Source organism: Eubalaena glacialis, chromosome 17 (assembly GCF_028564815.1).
Source record: "Eubalaena glacialis isolate mEubGla1 chromosome 17, mEubGla1.1.hap2.+ XY, whole genome shotgun sequence".
In the NCBI taxonomy this organism is placed as follows: Eukaryota; Metazoa; Chordata; class Mammalia; order Artiodactyla; family Balaenidae; genus Eubalaena; species Eubalaena glacialis.
The window spans coordinates 56,634,992-56,655,235 of record NC_083732.1 but is presented as its reverse complement, the minus strand read 5'-3'; the positions used below and the strand labels follow the sequence as shown (position 1 = coordinate 56,655,235).

Below are 20,244 nucleotides of genomic sequence, written 5' to 3'. Positions count from 1 at the left end.
TATCTATCTTGGAAGCTCTGTGGGTTGGCAGGAGCTGCCTTACTTCGAGAGGAGTGCTAAGATAAGTTAATTATGTGTTTGTATTTGATACCATTTGTTAGAAAAAAATGCCAACTTTTTACCATTCGGCAATGTAGCTATTGTAAATGAGAAACGCTGACAATACAAGTGTGCCTCATTCTAAGTAAATTTGATGGTAGGCTTTCAAGTTTATAAAACCTTATCAAATTCGTAGGAAGCTAATGTCTTTCTGAAACCTTGAACTTGGGGATTTGTGAATCATGAATGAGACGGTGAGACCTCCTGGCAAAGTGCAATGTTGCAGCCTAGTACACATACGGAGAATAATGACCTAGGCTTGGTTTTAACTTTTAAACCAGGAAAGGATGCGACAGAGTTTTGCTGGGTTTGAGTGTGAAGTCAAGGAACTGGCCAGAAAGAAAAAAAATACGTATGTGTCCACCTGACCCAGGAAGAAAATAAGAGGGAGAGTGACACCTTACTTTCGGAAGAAAGGATATCCTCAAGTTAAGAAAATGCCTTAAGGAAAAAGTAAATTTTTAGTTTAAAACTTTCTTCAGCCAATAAACATCTTATAATCCAGAGATGTACTAGGAGGCCCCGTAGCTCTAGAATTGGTAACATCTTAACCACTTTTACCCCAAAACACTTCAACTCTCTCCATTTGTGAATTTTCCTCTGAAGGCATTTATTTATTTATTTATTTATTTTAATTTTTTATTTTTATTTATTTATTTTTTTTAATGCTATTCTTGTCTGCTTACATTCTTTTTATGTATGTATGTATGTATGTATGTATGTATGGCTGTGTTGGGTCTTCGTTTCTGTGCGAGGGCTTTCTCTAGTTGTGGCAAGCCGGGGCCACTCTTCATCGCGGTGCGGGGGCCACTCTTCATCGCAGTGCGCGGGCCTCTCACTATTGCAGCCTCTCGTTGCCGAGCACAGGCTCCAGACGCGCAGGCTCAGCAATTGTGGCTCACGGGCCGAGTTGCTCCGCGGCATGTGGGATCTTCCCAGACCAGGGCTCGAACCCGCGTCCCACGCATTGGCAGGCAGACTCTCAACCACTGCGCCACCAGGGAAGCCCTATTTTTAATTTTATAACAAACTCCAATCAGAAATAGCATTCGCCTTCAAGGAATATGTTTTATAAAAAACTTCATTATAAGATATACAATTGTATTTTATCAACATTTTATAGACATGTTATAGGAGATACATGTTTATTCTTATGAAAAGGTCTTGAATAATCGAGCTTCTCTAAAACATCTAACTGTAAAACCATTATTTCAATTTTAAAATAAAAATGTGATGATATGCAGTTACAAAAACTGATTCTTCATCACTGTTATTCAGAAATGCAATGCCTCTCTCTTCTTTATAACTCCTTATTTAATATATAGTTGTCAACCAATGAAGCATGAAGCATTGAATAAAATTACTTTCAAATATAAAATAACAATGTATTTGGAAAAATTAATTTTATTTCCTCTACTGAAAGCAAATTTTCAAAAATTGTGATGTATTATTCAAACTCAGAAGGACCAATAGTGAAGATGCTAGAAAAAAAATTAGTGGCAGCATCTAAAATAACAATTTTCAAGTTGATGGATGACACAAAACCATTTGAGAGGGACTCCTTTGCATCTTGAGTGGGATCATGATGGTTTATAGCATGTTGAATGGTAATGTAGTAATGCCCCAAGGTGGTCTGAGATCATTAACTCTCATCAACCTCTTAACAGCACCCCCAGGTCACATTCCTGCTGCATTTCTAATGTTGTATTGTATGAAAATAGCATAAGGGAAATAACCTCTTAAGTTTTTGCAAACATTAAATGAGATAATGCATGTAAGGCACTTAACACCATACCTAACATAAAGGGAAGGCTCAATAAACAATTGCCATCATTGTAGTTTAACCTTCTTGCCAGCCAGAAAAATCCATTAGCTGAAACAGAAGGACAATTTATAGATTGGGGGTTGAGGTGCTCTCAATAATTTATACTCTGTCATCTTCACCTATCGACAATAAAAGAGAATCAACTCCAGATCAGCTAATTATTCTTTGTGTGTGAGTTTCAGAGGGGGGTAAACCATACAAATGTCCTAAATCTGAAAGAATTTCATAAAATGCCTCCAGGTTTTAAAAGTTCAAAAGAGTACTTAAAAGTCCACAATAATCTGTGCTGCCTGTATGAGCTGAATCAAAGACAGGGTTTTAATTCCTAATTTATAGAGTAACTCATGTGGGACCATGAGACTCACCAGCAGACTTCTTGGCACAGATGTGTTTCAATCTGTCAAATAGGAGTATTAATCATATATTATCTTGTTAAAAAATTTCCACAGAGGGCTGTGAAGCTAGGAGTTCAGACAACCACAGTTCTCTTCCCTTGCCGTTTCTCCTTTACTTCTTTTCTATAATCAGTATGCTCCAATAGTCTTCACAATTGAGTTTGGCCAAAATAAGCAATACCTTTGTCTCCCGATTTAAAGAGAAAAATCACAGTGGTTTGAATGGCAAAGGCATTATGTTGATTATGTACCAGAGAAATCCAGAAGTAGAGCAGCTTCAGGCCTGTTTTGATCAGGGCTCTACCTGTGTTTTTGCACAAATGAATTGTCTCTCTGCCCTCCTTCATAGTCAGCCTTGCCTTCAGGCTGGCTTCCCACATGGGGCAAAAGGGCCTCACTAAATCCAGGTGTTACATCCACATATGACTTTTCCCAGGAAACAGGATTTTTCTTCCCCTCTTCATCAAATACAAGTCCTGAGCTTCCCTTTGATGGAGCCACCTCTTGTTCTGTGCCATCCTGCAAACCAATCCTTCTGGCAGAGAGAGGAAACTATACTGAGTGACTCAGCAGGTGGAGGGCAGAATTACTGCTACCCACAGCAAGGCCACGACACGGTGAGGAAGTGATGGATGCTGAGCCAACCAGAAGTTGTACCACTTGTCAGATTCTATCACAGGGACCAGAAAGTAGCTTCAAGGGACTTACCGAGATTCTTTTGTGATCCAGCTCTGCTGTATTTACCACCCCTGAGATCTACTCAAGTCCCAGATGGCCAAAGAACAATCTGAAAAATATATTTCTTTCTCTGCTAAAAATCAGCACTCCTCTGACAACCTTGTTCTGGGAAACAAGCTTGTGTATTGTTTCTATTTCCTTTTCACTTGAGATGAATTCTTTTCATAAAACGCCTTGGTCTTTTTGACCTGAAACAAATAGACTGCCAGGTTTTTCTCCAGCAAAAATTGGTTTACTTGGGATCAGCAAAGAATTGCAATCTGAGGTCTGCAAACACAGTGAGCCATGTGCAAGTACTGTACATCAGGGAGAGGAAAACTCTTTGATAGAAGGGAAAAGGAAGGTGGAAGGACTAGAGTAAACAAAGAGTCTGTGGCTTTTCATTGGCTGAGTTTTGACAGCCTCTCACTGGCTGAGCTCCGGCCAGGCAAGAGAAGGACGTCTTTCTTCTTCCTGTTGGGCTCTGCTGTCATAGAGCATGAGAGCTCCCCCTTCTGGCCTCCCCATTCTATTTTAATCGAGGTTTCTGTTTATTAATTTTTATAGTCCCTTATATAAATAGGCCCTTGATTAATCCCTCCTGGACTGTGGGGAATATGGCTTAAATTGGTGTCTAGGAACTCAGCTGTACATTTATACTAAAATCTTACATGGAAACAAATAATTTTATAAGAACAAATTGAGATTCAAAGTCTCCGGATATAAGTCAATGAATGAGTGAGAAAGTGTAAATAGAAATCATATGGATTTGTCCCTGGATGGATTTCAGCACACAGCACCATATGTGTCCATGTTTTAAGGGTATGAGGTAGGAAATGCTGTAATGTCATATTGCACTTTGTGTGACCCTCATTTTTTAGATTGAAGGAAATAACCCAAAGACCTTCAGGTCCTGAAATTTTCTCAAGAGTTTTCAAAAATGATTTAGAACTTGAATGAAATATTTTAACACGTTTAAATCCTTTTCATAAAAATTGTTTTCCTTTGTGGAGTTTAACTGAAAAGGTAATGAGCACACTTCTTTTCCATGTATTTAATGTGTCAAAAGTACCGTTTTGCTGTTCATCTTGAAAGGAATAAATACAGATCAAAAGGAAAGACAAACACCAAAAAAAGCTTATTGGGAACTGAGGGGGAAAACATATATTTTTTCCCAAACTCTCTCAGGCCACCCAGGCTATCCACTGAACAGAATTTTATGTCTCTCTGTGTGTATATGTGTTTGTGTGTTTAGGTAATTTTGAGTTTTCCTAAAGGTTGCATAACCTTTTTGAGCTATGGACTCCTTTGGCTCTCTGGTGAAACCTATGAAACCCTCCTCAGAAAAATAAGACTAGTAAAGAAATGAAGTATATTAAAACACAGTTGTCAAAATAAATATGTGAAATAGTAATATATGTGCTTCTTTATTAATGTGTTCAATAATAAGATTGTTATGGGCTTAATGTTTATGTCCCCCCCCAAATTCATATGTTGAAAGCCTATCCCCCCAATGTGATGGAATTAGGAGGTGTGGTCTTTGGGAGATGATTAAGATTAGGTGGGGTCTTTGGGAGATGATTAAGATTAGATGGGCTCATGAGGGAAGGGCCCTCATGAATGGGATTAGTGCCTTTAAAAGAATCACAAGGAAGTTTATTTCCTCTCTCTGCTCTCTACCATGTGAGGATATAATGAGAAGTCAGATGTCTGCAAGCCAGAAGACGCCCTCACCGAAGCTGACCATGCTGACATTCTGATCTCAGACTCCTAGCCACCACAACTGTGAGATGTAAATTTCTGTTATTTATAAGCCACTCATTCTCTGGTAGTTTTTAATAGCAGCCTGAATGGCCTAAGACAAAGATCTAGAGGCAGGCCTACTAACTACCATAATTTTGAAATAATTACAACTGGGAATGATATTTTGAGATACCTGTGAAGTTGTCATGTGATATGAAAACATCTGTGATGCTGGTAACAAAGTCACAGGTACTCCTGATTCTACAATAATCTGTTGCCTTAACTAAGGTGACACAGCTGAGATTCAAACCTCAGGCAGTCTGACCCTAGATTCTGCTCTCTCAACCACGTTACTATTCAGCCTAAAACAGAGTTGTGAGACAATTTAGCTCAAATCAACGATTAAGCAAATAAGATAACGAAGATTCAGAGAGCAGGAATAACTTACATCAGCAGCTATAGTTAAGGAGTGTTTGGTTTGGTTTTGTAGCTCTCAAATATATGGAATTGCACTAATCATAATTATTGTTTCAAGACATACCACCATTACTGGTCTATGAGTGGTCCTCTTTACTTTAATTAATGAAGTAATTTAAATAAAATAATGAATATTCATAACCTCACCACCCAACCCAAGGACTCGACATTGACAGTAACTTACATCCACCACCCCTATGCTATCCTTATTTTTTTTACAACTTGAGATAGCCAGAATGTTTATTGTTCTTTTACACACACACACACAAACACACACACACTTCTTTATCACAATATAGGCGTGCTTAAAGAACGTTGTTTAGTTTTAGTAGTTTTTGAATTTTTTTTATAAAATGGAGCTTATGTTTCATGCTCAACATCACATTACTAGGATTCATCCACATTGCTGAGCATACCTATAGTTCAATCATTGGCTAAAAAAAAAACCTGACAAGATCCAGCTCTATGCTGTTTTTAGGAAATACATTTGAACCCCAATGTCCTAAGTGAAAGACCAGCACCTAAACCACTACTACAGAACGCTCACTCTTTCCCTCCAAGCACGCCTTCCCCTTCTGAGTGGCATATTTATTTGGAGGGAGTTCTTGGCAGAAGCCTTGAATCACAGCAATAGGCGGCTGCTAACCACCACCTTTGGGTACCTTTGGATAGGGCTGACTTCTTATCTGAAACACGTAAATAAATTGGCATTGAGCATCTCTGACCTGGTGGAGAGAAAAGGGAAAATCCAGCTCAAAAGTGTGCAGAGGCCAGCAGTATGGGCCTACTTGGGAAGGAAAGGTAGCTCGAAGTCACAACTGATTGGGCTGTGAGGAAAATCCTCATGTTGCTTCACTTGGGCTAAAACCAAAAGCCAAGCATGGCTAGACCTTTGGGGGTAGGACTCAGTGCCATGTTGCTATGGTGATTCTTCCACCAGCTCAGAGGCTTCCTCTGCTCTCTAGCAGAGCCCAGCCTCCAAGGTGGGAGGGGGTGAGAGTGGTGGGGAGAAAAAGATAGGGCTGCTGAAGCCAAGGACAGAAGAATTCTACTGCAGGAAGACCATGAGATGAAAATGCCCTTCTGCTGTGTGTGTGCACATATGCGTGTACATCTGTGTGCATGTATGCGTGTACCCACATTGGGGGGGGAGGGATGAAGAATGGATTTTCTCTGCTATGTGTCCGCCCTAGGAGCTTAGCTTTAACTAATTCATTTAAAACTTACCCTCTCCCCAAATGATGATAACTAACTCAGGTAACTTTATGTTGCAAAATTCCTTTTTTCTGGGACTGTGAAGATGTCTTATGAGTAATCCCCTCCACACCACATGCACATGTGCACACACACACACACACACACACAACATATACCCTTCTGCCATCTTTTCTAAACAAACAACAGATTGCATTGCTGCTGTTCAGAATATTATGCCAGGAAAACAAGGGGGAAAAAACCCAACTTCTTCATCAAGATTCAAACCAAATGTATGTGCCTACCAAGTGATATACTGCACAATTATAAACATTTCATAAATGTTCATCTAAGCCCATGCCTGCGAAGATTCAGGGAAATTGCTGCCCAGCCCCACTCTCCGGAGAAGGGCCATATGAGAAAGTGAGTCATATTTGCCATCTGCCCAGTGCATTCCAGAACGTTCAGCAAGGATTCTCTTTAAGGTCACTCATAATCCTCATTTTACAGATGGACAATGGGAGTGAGGAAGAGAGGTGATGTGCTGCCTTTCTCCACTGCTTCTCTCAGGAGCCACAGAAATCAGCAAGCTCCTTTTATTCACTGAAATCATTAAAAAAAAAAAAAAAAAAAAAAGCAACAACTTTTGCCAGATCATAGGGGCAGATTTCAGAGTGTGATCATTTTTCACCAGGAAACATGGCATCTACCATGGTTGCCACGAAGTATAAAATGAAGAACATATTTCTTTCTCCTTTCTAGGGTAACACAACTTGAAACACAACTTGAAACTTCCAATGGCAGGTACTCATAGGCCACTGTACCTACCAACAAAAAATCTGGGTAAGCCCCTCAGAAGAACTAAGGCCCTATTGTATTGTGGCATCTTTGTGATATTTTAAAAGTGAAATAAAATCAAGATGCGTAAAACCTATTTATTTTTTCAAAATGGAAATTTATAGTCATAGCAAAAAAAAATAAATTAAAACTAGAAAGCCTCCTCTATAGCAATAGTCTCCAATGACATTCCCAGAGTATGTCATTATTCCGTATATGACTTCAGGCAAGTTACTTTAAACTTCCTCATTTTTTTATCTGTAAAATGGGGCTATACATTGTACCAAACTCTAAAGTGATTTTGATTATTCAGTGTCATGTAGAGAACTTGGCACAATGCCTAACACAGACTAAGAGCTGAGTAAATGTGAGGAATCCTCTCACTGTGCCAAGTTCAAATGTCTTACTTGAACTGGTAAGTGACTCCCCTTCCCAAGGGAAGTGTAAAGAGAACCCAGCTTTGTGAATTAGAGACAGGCATTAGCAAAATACTGGCCACTGACAAATACATCCTCAAATTATTATTGAGCATCCTTTACTTATCTTTTACATGAAGAAGGACCACTGTACAATTTCTAAAATCATGACAATACTTTCTGCCCCAAGGTGAACTCTGCTGCAGACTTCAGTGAGCTGAAGTGGAGAAACCATATGCAGAAAAGAATACAGGTTGTTTCAGGGCATAGATTCCAACTTCGTGGTATAGATGTGGGCAGCTGGGCAAGTTGCATTAGCTTGGCAGCCGCTAAGCCTAAAACAGCTCCTTTGAATAAAGGTTTCCAGCTGACTGCACAGCTAAGTGGCAAGGTCGTGAATGGCCTTAGGTTCTGGGAGACAAGGCTTTATCCACAATCGAAGAAGAGCCCTTACTTCAAGGATGTACAAGGAGGAGGGCATACCCCCACCCGTCTCTTGAGTCACAAACACATATGCTTGGAAGGAAGACCCACACACACACAAATGCTGTCACCTTTAAATAAGAGAGAATGGTTGATTGTTACAGAGAGTTCCATAACTCAGTGGGTGTATTCATTTGTAAAGCTCTTGACGTAACATGATTTCTCCCTGTACACACCCTGAGACAAATTGCTATTCATCTCAATTAGCAATTGATAAACATGAGGTAACTAAATTATCAATAGTTTGTGGCCAACGTCATCATGGAATCCTAGATTTGAAAGCAGCTGAAGAAAATTTAGACATCACCTAATTCACTGTCTTCATTGTATGAAGAAAACACAGTCAAGAGAGAATTGTTGACTGGTCCAAGCCCTCATAATTCATCACACCAGATAAGAATGCAACAATTCAGTGCTGCTTCCAAAACTCAGTAAGATTAATAATTCAGTTGAGAAACTGTCACCACCACCCAACCTGAGGACCATGACTCAAATATTTTATCAGTTTAACCATAAAGAACACTCTACTGAACCCCATTAGTTCTAAGAAATGGGCAGCCACAGACTGAATAACCTCTTCCTCTCTGGAAATCTCCCAAAACTGTTCTTCTGTTCAGTTGCAACCAAACAAGGACAACCAAATACAATACCTAAAGACCAATCACAAAACTTCCCCAAACCCCTTCCAAAAACCTCACCCTAATACATTGTCTTCTTTTTACTTTGTAAAGTTCACCTTCCTTTCAAACTCTCTTTGAACTCCTGCAGAAGCAAAAGTGATGGGAGATGTTTCTCTTGCAAGCATATGAATAAATGGTCTTTGCTAATTTTGGTTTCTTGCTTAGTTTTGGTTTTGGGACAGTAGAATTTGCATATGAAGTGTTAGTTAAAAAAAGAAAAACCTGCTCATTGAATAACAATTTTAAAACATAGATTTTAGAATGCAGTGGCTCTTCGATACCTTAACAGATATCCATCCATGAGCTGTTTGGGCTGAGGCAGTGAAAAACTCATGTATGATTCTCCAGAATCTTTCTTCCTCTGTTACAGCTACCAAGAATATTTCAGACATCAAGTTCTCTGTCATCTTGTGTCCCTAAGTCACTGATCATGTAGAAATTCATACTGATTCATTTTTCACATGTAGTGTGAGTGAGATATAAAATTGTGTGTGTCAAATCGTGGAAATTTGGGGAGATTTTTGTTACAGCACTGTAACCTATCCCATCCTGACTAATACACATCGAGCAATTGCACAAGAGAAATTTATTCGCTTAACATTGTGGGAAAGAATTGATTTAACATAGTTAATTTTTCCCACTGATGGCCCACTTCATCTGAAATTTAGGAAGCTTTAGCCCAGGCATGGAGACTAAAGAAGACATAAGGGAGACATAGACACGGATAATGGTGAATACCAAGTCAACCCATGGTAAATGCTATAATAGAAAGATAAATAAAGTGCCCTGAGAGCACAGAGTGGGGTTGGGTTAGCTGTGATTAAGAGAATCTGTGGAGGACTCAAGAAGAATACATCATTAAATCTTTGCCTAGAAGAACCTCTCTGGGTGTGGATGAGAAACAAGGGAAAGGAAACAATACAAATAAAGGCTCACTTTGCACTTCTGTTGGGCTACAGGGCTAAATAAATAATTAAATAAGAGCCTACTGTAGTCCTCTGTGTTTTGGCGACTGATAAAATCAAGAGATCATTTTCTAGCTGCTAATTTATCTCACTGGGCATCAGCTTGAGAAAGATGATACTTTATGTAGGTAGCTCATGGCTGTTAAAGTGTCCTGGAGCCACTAGATTCTAAAAACTTGAAAACTTAAAATTGTTTTTCAATGAGTAGGTCTTTTAAATAACACCTTCGAATTCAAATTCTACAGTGTCAAAAATAAATTTTAGTTAGAAACCAAATTAGTGAAGTCTGTTTATTCAAACACTTGCCCTAGCAAAGAAAGCATCTACTGTCACTTTCACTTACATCTCACTGTGTCCACCAACCCCACACTGTTATACCATGACCCTTCCCGAGGGGCTCCATCGACATGGTGTTCTTTCTTACTCTGGTAAACAATAACCCAGGTTTGTCTTATCAGGAGGTTATTTTGGGCAGCCAGCATTCAACAATTACCACCTTTCCAGTTTCCAATATCAGTTTAGTCACTACCTGTGACCTGATCACTAAGCCAAAGTGACATGTTTTTGTTCTGCACCACCCTGTTTCAGGTACCAATTTCTATATTAGTCAAGATGGACTGATTATACTGTGGTAACATAACCCTGAAATCACAGTGACTGAATACAACAATAGTATATTTCTCACACATGCGACATGATCATTGTGAGCCAAAATAGGGCTGTCCTTCACATAGTTACTCATGAACACAGACTGACAGAGGCACCACCATCTGGAATATTGTTATCCTCCAAAACAGAAGACAGAGACGCAGCAGGATCTTTCACAGGATTTTTGCTGCCTCAGCTTAGCACTGACAAGCATCATTCTCATTGGCAAGAACTATCCAGATGGTCCACCTAACTTCCTGGGGCCCAGGAATGTAGGAAGCATATTTGATGAAAATGATTGTCCCTGACACACTAAGGTTGTGTAAAGATATCACCAATAAGAAAAATGAAGAGACTGCCAACTAGGGGCTTCAAATCTCCCGAAGAAAAAACACTATCAAAACACAAGACACAAGATAAATACCATTTTGAAGTCACTTCCTTCTGGAGCTGCCTCAAAATCCAACCACGATTATTTGCAGAGGACTATCAGCAGATTGGCTGGGTCTAGACACTCCTTGCCACTCCCCGCCCTTTGCTCCAATCTAGACAAAAAAAAAAAAAAAAAAAGAGTCTAGGTCATTTGTGAGTATTCTGAATCACTCCTGGTTTACCCACTCGAATGTTCTCTTGATCAGATTTGAACTTGAAAGATTGGAGAGTTTAAAAATGACCTGCTAACCTGGGAAACTTCTGCAGTTCAAGATAGTAATACAACTGAGCCTACTCAGAACAAATGTGAATAAAGCAACTTGGAAAACCCTAAAATCATCACAGACTCTAGCAGATATGAGTAAGTCCACCACCCCACACTGGAAGTTTTGTTGGATTTGAACATCACTGTCATATTAATTCATTCCTGGGGCAGGGGTTGGGGGCCTCTCTTTATTCACCTCCTGGAAATCTGGTTCCTCCATGAGGTTCTGTGTTCCAGAATCCCGTTTCAGTGCTTTAGTGCCTAGTCATGAGTCTAATCAAGTCCACATAAATTGAGTCCGGTAGTTTCATTGTAAACATCTTTGCTGCAAGCAATTTCACTGCAAATGATTTTGCCACACAACTAATAGGTTGTAAGATAATTGTGCTGTAAAAGATAAAAATAACAAAAATAAAATAAAATAGGGACATTAAAAAGGACATAATGAATCATGAAAAACTAATAATAAACATTTTTAAGATTTTATTATGAAAAAGAAAATACAAAAAATATTTGAATTCGTTTAAAATGTGTTATTCATGGTTATATTTGTATTCAGGTTCATCTTACAGGAAGCAAGGATTCTTCCTTTCTCAAAGTGGATCATTAAGGATTCAGGATCTAATGTTGGACCTTAAGTTCTTTACAATATTAAAAAGTCTGCTTGAAAGTCTTTTCATATTTCCCAGGAGGTAAAACAAACAGAGGAGGGATACTGCTATTTCTTGTCAATATATGTAATGTATAAAACTGGTAGTGCATATCTGGGCTACATTTAAGTGTTCCATCACATGCCCAGTGTTTATATTTCCCCAAGTCATCTAAGCCAGATTCTGTGCCAAACACCAAAATCCTGTCTGCATCATGTTCTCCACTATCAAACAGCAAAACTTTTTCAAGAAACTTATACTCATCAGGAATCAGGTAACCATTTCTTTTTTGGGGGATAGGAGGAACTTGATTCTTCCTTTGCCTCCAACTTCTAATATAGTGTCATAACTGTGGTAAAGACAGCATTAAAGGACAAGGCATTGCATCTAAATTAGCTAAAGAATAGGTCGTTAATGCTCTCAAAAACTGTTGTGAATTACCAGCCACCTCTTTTATATTTGCCATAGCTTAGTAAACTTTTGGTCTTAATGGGTGGGAGGGACGCCTGTGTTCACCGAAGGATTTGCAAACTGCTATGTTATCATTTTCTAGAATAGTATGCAATCTGGCTTTACACCCTCTTTTTTCACACTTCCAGTAAGTTTGCTTATCACCGTATTTTCTATCAGGTCCATATACATAGTTGTTACCATCCACTATTTTAATACCACCACATTTACTCATCACTGTATAGACCATTTTGAGGCCTAATATGTATACATAAAAATGGGAGTATTGCATCAATGGAGAAATGAAACCAAAATGTCAACCAGTTGAAACCAAACTTAAGGAGAAAATACCTAGAACCCACATACATTCGTACATTTGTTCTCATTCGTTTGGATTGTGAGATGCCTGTTGGAATTACTGTGATCCTGAGGCTCTGGATGTCAAAGCCCTGATAAACTGAGATAAACCACCTGAAAAACATGATGAGTGACAGCCTTTTGCAGGAAGTCCCTTCTGAGCAACAGTGATGCCATGTTGCCCTCTCCATAGTACTCTATCTATTCCCAGGTCTATTCCAAATCCAAGAATAGCTGCAAGCAGAAGAAAACGAATACCCAGAATCTAAAAGCCTTTCTGTCTGCCAAGAGGACAGACTGCAGAGCTGCAGGTGCTCAGGAAACCCAAGACGGCCCTCTCTAGACCAGCCAAGGCTTGGAAAATAACAATCATGTTTGCATTTTTAAAAAAATAAATATTTAACGTGTATGCTTCCCCCCCACCCCGCCTTACTTCATCTTTCTTTTTGTCTTTACTTCCATCCCCCTGAAGGCAAGCCATGCTGGTGGTTCTCACAATTATTTCAACCCCTGAAAAGGCACCAACTTCATCTGTGGAATCAGCCTGTCATGCTGGACACATCTATTGAGTATGGTAGGCAATCGCTTTTCATTAAAGTGTACAAATAAAATCAGATGGAAGAGCAAGTGCTCATACCTCTGTAAGGAGTGACCATGGGAGCCCCACGGAGAGGCAGATTCTGATCACGTCAAGACAGAACAAAGCTGGGAGGGAAGGAGAAGAAAGCAAAGGGCTTCCCAGAGAATGGGGCCTGGGATCTTGATGCTCTATAGCGGAGGATGCAACTATCAACCTCAAAGGAGGGGGGGCAGTAGGAGTAATGGTACCCAGACTCTGTGCTTATGACAAGTGAGAACAAAGAACTCAAAGAATGCATCCAGCAGAAAGACCTTTCGGAAGCTCTGCTCACATTGGCTAAGGGGACCTTGAAAGAGAATGGTCTTTACCAACACAGAGAAGTAACACTCTGCAGTGAATTGCAGAAATAATGCTAGGATGAGGGAGAAAGAAACCCTAATTCATGTCTTAAAATAATAGAATCTTAAAGTGAGATCATTTATTTCATCTGTTATTTTCTAAATAAGGAAACTGAAGCTCAGGAAGATGTGAGCTGCTCAAAGCCACAGAGTTCCTAAGAGTATCTTTTTGCAAATACATTTTAGGTGAATTCCCATAAAGTTCCATTTGAAAACAAAAGTAAAAAATCACATACCACTATCAATATTCATAGTTTGAGTTGTCCTAAAAGTGGACCTTAAGACAAGGACTTGTTTGCAAGTTTGGGAGGTGCAGGAAATGCTGGTGTGGGAGTGGGGATGTAAGATAGTTGGAAAGAGTGCCAATAAAGCAATAAGACAATAAAGGGTGTGTTTACTGGTGTGTTAAATCCAGCGAATTGCCCCACTGGGCACTTAGAGATAATCCAACTGGGGAAGTCTGGAAGATGGAATAGAACAAGTGCCTCAGAGTTCTCCCACTTGCGGAAAAGGAAACCAGAGTATTTTTCCATCAACTCCCATCCATCACTGGATGAGGGGTGTGTCTAAAAAGATAATTCCCTGGCCCTTCCATCCTGCCCTGTGAGTGGGCTGAGCAGACTTCTATTGCTTCAGAAAAAGTCCTTAGACAAAAAGCTGGAGGTGCTGATGACTGAAAATCAGCACGAGAGCAGGAAATGCAAAGGTCCAAAAGATATGTATGAGGTACCAACAGTGTATGCTATACCAATCCACCATATATTTAGCTATATTTCTGCTCACCTCTATTCCAGAGATAATTAAGAGGTGTAGATCCCCAGTTTTCTATTGTTCAGTATGTAACGTGCTTCCTTAATGGCATGATAGAGATGGCATGCATGAAAATGCTACTCAATAACTTAGCTTGCCCTTCAACCATTTTTGCAAATTCTGTACCATAATTGCTACACCATTGGTTTGAAATATGCATAACGTATTTTATACCCAAACCCCCCTGTTTATCAAAGTGTATTATCATAATGCACAACATGAATGCACAGGTGTGTAGTTCACTTTGTTAGCTTTCAAACTGGTATAAGTATGTCCTAAACTTCTGAACATTATAGCATTTTAAATTTAATGGGCTATAAGAAGATACATAGACTTCACATCATGAAATTTGGAAACATGTCCTAATCCCCAGTGTCTTTGTTAATACATCAAAAAGATATATAGGCATATGTCACATCAGCTTTACAAGTAAACCAGTTTATCTCATTGAATTTAAAAAGGAAGTCTATATCTCAAATAAAATGGTATGTCTTCTACTGGTGCTGCCTGAAATACTATTTGGAAAGTTGGTTTCTATAATAGTTAAATTTAAGGTCATTTTAATGTACAAATCTCTGACAAGAACTAGAAGTGCAACCTATCACCCTGAAAAAAAGATAAAATAAATGTAGATTCGAAAAGGACTTGAATTTCTTTAAAGCTCTCAGAAAAATGTTACCATTTAGTAATGACATTCCCTATTCATTTGACCTCAGCTTGACACACTGAATTGCTCTGAACATCTGTGGCCAGACACATAAGTTCTACATCTTAACTCTTGCTTTTCTAATTTGTACAGAAATGCACATTAAAAGAATGCCAAGACTAGAGCCAGAGACAATAAAAGAAGCAAAGTCATAAGTAATTATAAAATCCACATCTCCCTGTGCAAAGAGGTTACCAACATTGCCCCGCCAACTTTGATAACATTTCACGTGGAAATAGCTCAGACTTACAGATATGTCATGCTTCTTACCTGATTCCATGGATTCTAAATGCCTGGATTAATGATACCCAAACTAGGTCTCTCAAACTAAAATAAAATAGGAACATCCTTGTGACTGCTGGACTACCAACTAGATTATCATATGATTGATTATAAAAGATGTGAGGTATAGAGGGGCAGTGTTGGATTATTTCAATACAGACAAGAAAACTTAGGAAGTGAGCAGATCTACAAACTCATTTTCATAAATGTGTTACCTGTTCCCTATAATGTGACACTAGTGGACTCAGCCCCAGAAAGCTGGAGGGAGCAATAGACTTCACAGTCACAGTTTTTGGTGATTCTTCATGGTTCTCAGCCCTGGCCACACATTGGAATTAACTGAGGAACTATTAAAAAATACAATACCCAAGCCTCACCTGGCATCTCTGAGGTTAAACCCAGGAATTGAGACAATTTGCATGTCAAACCAGAGTAGAGAATTACCGACCATTTTTGGTAGTAAAGAGCAATAATGCAGGGGGCCTTAAAAGACACCATTTATTAATTTCCTAAGAAGCCATGATTGAAATATTCAGTTGTCTATAAAAATAAGCATTTTATATTAAAAGTAGGTAATTAATATATTGATTTATTCAATAGAAATTCACTAAGCACTTACTGTGTGCCATAATAAATAATATGTATGCAAAGATTAATAAAACATGTTTGCTGACCTCCTGTATAAACAGGAGGAAACACAGTTGTTGACAGGATGATTACAAGGTACTGGAATAAATGTTTTAAGAGGCTGTGGAGAGGAGCTTCAAGATGGCGGAAGAGTAAGACACGGAGATCACCTTCCTCCCCACAAATACATCAGAAATACATCCACATGTGGAACAACTCCTACAGAACACCTACTGAACGCTGGCAGAAGACCTCAGACCTCCCAAAAGGTAAGAAACTCCCCATGTACCTGGGTAGGGCAAAAGAAAAAAGAAATAACAGAGGCAAAAGAATAAGGACGGGACCTGCACCTCAGGGAGGGAGCTGTGAGGGAGGAAAGGTTTCCACACACTAGGAAGCCCCTTCGCAGGCGGAGACTGCGGGTGGCAGAGGGGGGAAGCTTCGGAGCCACGGAGGAGAGCTCAGCCACAGGGGTGCGGAGGGCAAAGCGGAGAGATTCCCACACAGAGGCTCGTCGCCGAGCAGCACTCACCAGCCCGAGAGGCTTGTCTGCTCAGCCGCTGGGGCGGGCGGGGGCTGGGAGCTGAGGCTCGGGCTTCGGTAGATCCCAGGGAGAGGACTGGGGTTGGCGGCGTGAACACAGCCTGAAGGGGTTAATGCGCCACAGCTAGCCGGGAGGGAGGCCGGGAAAATGTCTGGAGCTGCCGAAGAGGCAAGAGACCATTGTTTCCTGGTGCGCGAGGAGAGGGGATTCAGAGCTCCGCTTAAAGGAGCTCCAGAGACGGGCGCGAGCCGCCGTTATCAGCGCGGACCCCAGAGACGGGCATGAGACGCTAAGGCTGCTGCTGCCGCCACCAAGAAGCCTGTGTGCGAGCACAGGTCACTCTCCACACCGCCCCTCCCGGGAGCCTGTGCAGCCCGCCACTGCCAGGGTCCCGTGATCCAGGGACAACTTCCCCGGGAGAACGCGCGGCGCGCCTCAGGCTGCTGCAACGTCACGCAGGCCTCTGCCGCCGCAGGCTCACCCGGCATCCGTACCCCTCCCTCCCCCCGGCCTGAGTGAGCCAGAGCCTCCGAAGCAGTTGCTCCTTTAACCCCGTCTTGTCTGAGCCAAGAAAAGATGCTCTCAGGCGACCTACACCCAGAGGCAGGTCCAAATCCAAAGCTCATGCCCGGGAGCTGTGCGAACAAAGAAGAGAAAGGGAAATCCCTCCCAGCAGCCTCAGGAGCAGCCAATTAAATCTCCACAGTCAACTTGATGTGCCCTGCATCTGTGGAATACCTGAATAGACAACGAATCATCCCAAATTGAGGAGGTGGACTTTGGCAGCAAAGATATATATATATATTTTTTTTTTTTTTTTTTTCCCCTTTTTCTCTTTGAGAGTGTGTATGCCTATGCATCTGTGTGTGATTTTGTCTGTATAGCTTTGCTTTTACCATTTATAAAATGCTAGGGTTCTGTCTGTCTGTTTTTTTATTTTAGTATAGTTTCAGCACCTGTTATCATTGGTGGATTTGTTTTTTGGTTTGGTTGTTCTTTCGTTCTTTTTTTTAAATTATTTAAAAAATAATTTTTAATAATTATTTTTTGTTTTTTATTTTAATAACTTTTATATTTTATTTTATTTTATTTTATTTTATTTTATCATTTCTTTCTTTTTTTCTCCCTTTTATTCTGAGCTGTGTGGCTGAGAGGGTCTTGGTGCTCCAGCCAGGCGTCAGGGCTGTGCCTCTGAGGTGGGAGAGCCGAGTTCAGGACATTGGTCCACCAGAGACCTCCAAGCTCCACGTAATATCAAACGGTGAAAATCTCCCAGAGATCTCCATCTCAATGCCAAGACCCAGCTCCACTCAATGACCAGCAAGCTACAGTGTTGGACACCCAATGCCAAACAACTAGCAAGACAGGAACACAACCCCACCCATTAGCAGAGAGTCTGCCTAAAATCATAATAAGGTTACAGACACCACAAAACACACCACCAGACATGGACCTACCCACCAGAAAGACAAGATCCAGCCTCATCCACCAGACCACAGGCACTAGTCCCCTCCACCAGGAAGCCTACACAACCCACTGAACCAAACTTAGCCACTGGGGGCAGACACCAACAAAAACCAGAAACTACGAACATGCAGCCTGCAAAAAGGAGACCCCAAACACAGTAAGTTAAGCAAAATGAGAAGACAGAGAAACACACAGCAGATGAAGGAGCAAGGTAAAAACCCACCAGACCAAACAAATGAGGAGAAAATAGGCAGTCTACATGAAAGAGAATTCAGAGTAATGATAGTAAAGATGATCCAAAATCTTGGAAATAGAATGGAGAAACTACAAGAAACGTTTAACAAGGACCTAGAAGAACTAAAGAACAAACAAACAATGATGAACAACACAATAAATGAAATTTAAAATTCTCTAGAAGGAATCAATAGCAGAATAACTGAGGCAGAAGAACGGATAAGTGACCTGGAAGATAAAATAGTGGAAATAACTACTGCAGAGCAGAATAAAGAAAAAAGAATGAAAAGAATTGAGGACAGTCTCAGAGACCTCTGGGACAACATTAAACGCTCCAACATTCGAATTACAGGGATCCCAGAAGAAGAAGAGAAAAAGAAAGGGGCTGAGAAAATATTTGAAGAGGTTATAGTTGACAACTTCCCTAATATGGGTAAGGAAATAGTTAATCAAGTCCAGGAAGCACAGAGTCTCATACAGGATAAATCCAAGGAGAAACACACCAAGACACATATTAATCAAGCTATCAAAAATTAAATACAAAGAAAAACTATTAAAAGCAGCAAGGGAAAAACAACAAATAACATATAAGGGAATCCCCATAAGGTTAACAGAAAGTAGGCATAGAGGGAACTTACCTCAACATAATAAAGGTCACATATGACAAACCCACAGCCAACATTGTCCTCAATGGTGAAAAACTGAAACCATTTCCACTAAGATCAGGAACAGGACAAGGTTGCCGACGCTCACCACTATTATTCAACATAGTTTTGGAAGTTTTAGCCACAGCAATCATCGAAGAAAAAGAAATAAAAGGAATCCAAATAGGAAAGAAGAAGTAAAGCTGTCACTGTTTGCAGATGACATGATACTATACATAGAGAATCCTAAAGATGCTACCAGAAAACTACTAGAGCTAATCAATGAATTTGGTAAAGTAACAGGATACAAAATTAATGCACAGAAATCTCTTGCATTCCTATACACTAATGATGAAAAATCTGAAAGTGAAATTAAGGAAACACTCCCATTTACCATTGCAACAAAAAGAATAAAATACCTAGGAATAAATCTACCTAAGGAGACAAAAGACCTATATGCAGAAAATTATGACACTGATGAAAGAAATTAAAGATGATACAAATAGATGGAGAGATATACCATGTTCTTGGATTGGAAGAATCAACATTGTGAAAATGACTATACTACCCAAAGCAATCTACAGATTCAATGCAATCCCTATCAAACTACCAATGGCATTTTCCACAGAACTAGAACAAAAAATTTTGCCATTTGTATGGAAACACAAAAGACCCTGAATAGCCAAAGCAATCTTGAGAAAGAAAAATGGAGCTGGAGGAATCAGGCTCCCAGACTTCAGACAATACTACAAAGCTACAGTAATCAAGATAGTATGGTACTGACACAAAAACAGAAATATAGATCAATGGAACAGGATAGAAAGCCCAGAGATAAACCCACGCACATATGGTCACCTTATCTTTGATAAAGGAGGCAAGAATATACAATGGAGAAAAGACAGCCTCTTCAATAAGTGGTGCTGGGAAAAATGGACAGCTACATGTAAAAGAATGAAATTAGAACACTCCCTCACACCATACACAGAAATAAACTCAAAATGGATTAAAAACCTAAATGTAAAGCCAGACACTCTAAAACTCTTAGAGGAAAACATAGGCAGAACACTCTATGACACAAATCACAGCAAGATCCTTTTTGACCCACCTCCTAGAGAAATGGAAATAAAAACAAAACTAAACAAATGGGACCTAATGAAACTTAAAAGCTTTTGCACAGCAAAGGAAACCATAAACAAGACCAAAAGACAACCCTCAGAATGGGAGAACATATTTGCAAATGAAGCAACTGACAAAGGATTAATCTCCAAAATTTACAAGCAGCTCATGCAGCTCAGTATCAAAAAAAGAAACCATCCAGT

The 20,244-nt window shown here is 39.9% G+C and overlaps 1 long non-coding RNA gene across 1 annotated transcript; it reads right to left on the bottom strand.

Moving 5' to 3' along the window:
- Window positions 1-792: 792 nt before the first annotated feature.
- LOC133077398 (uncharacterized) lies at window positions 793-11,449 on the bottom strand. The gene is made up of 3 exons (XR_009697714.1): window positions 11,373-11,449; window positions 10,904-11,024; window positions 793-1,107 (listed from the first exon to the last, which is right to left on the bottom strand). It is a non-coding gene; the product is annotated as an uncharacterized LOC133077398 (long non-coding RNA).
- Window positions 11,450-20,244: the final 8,795 nt, after the last annotated feature.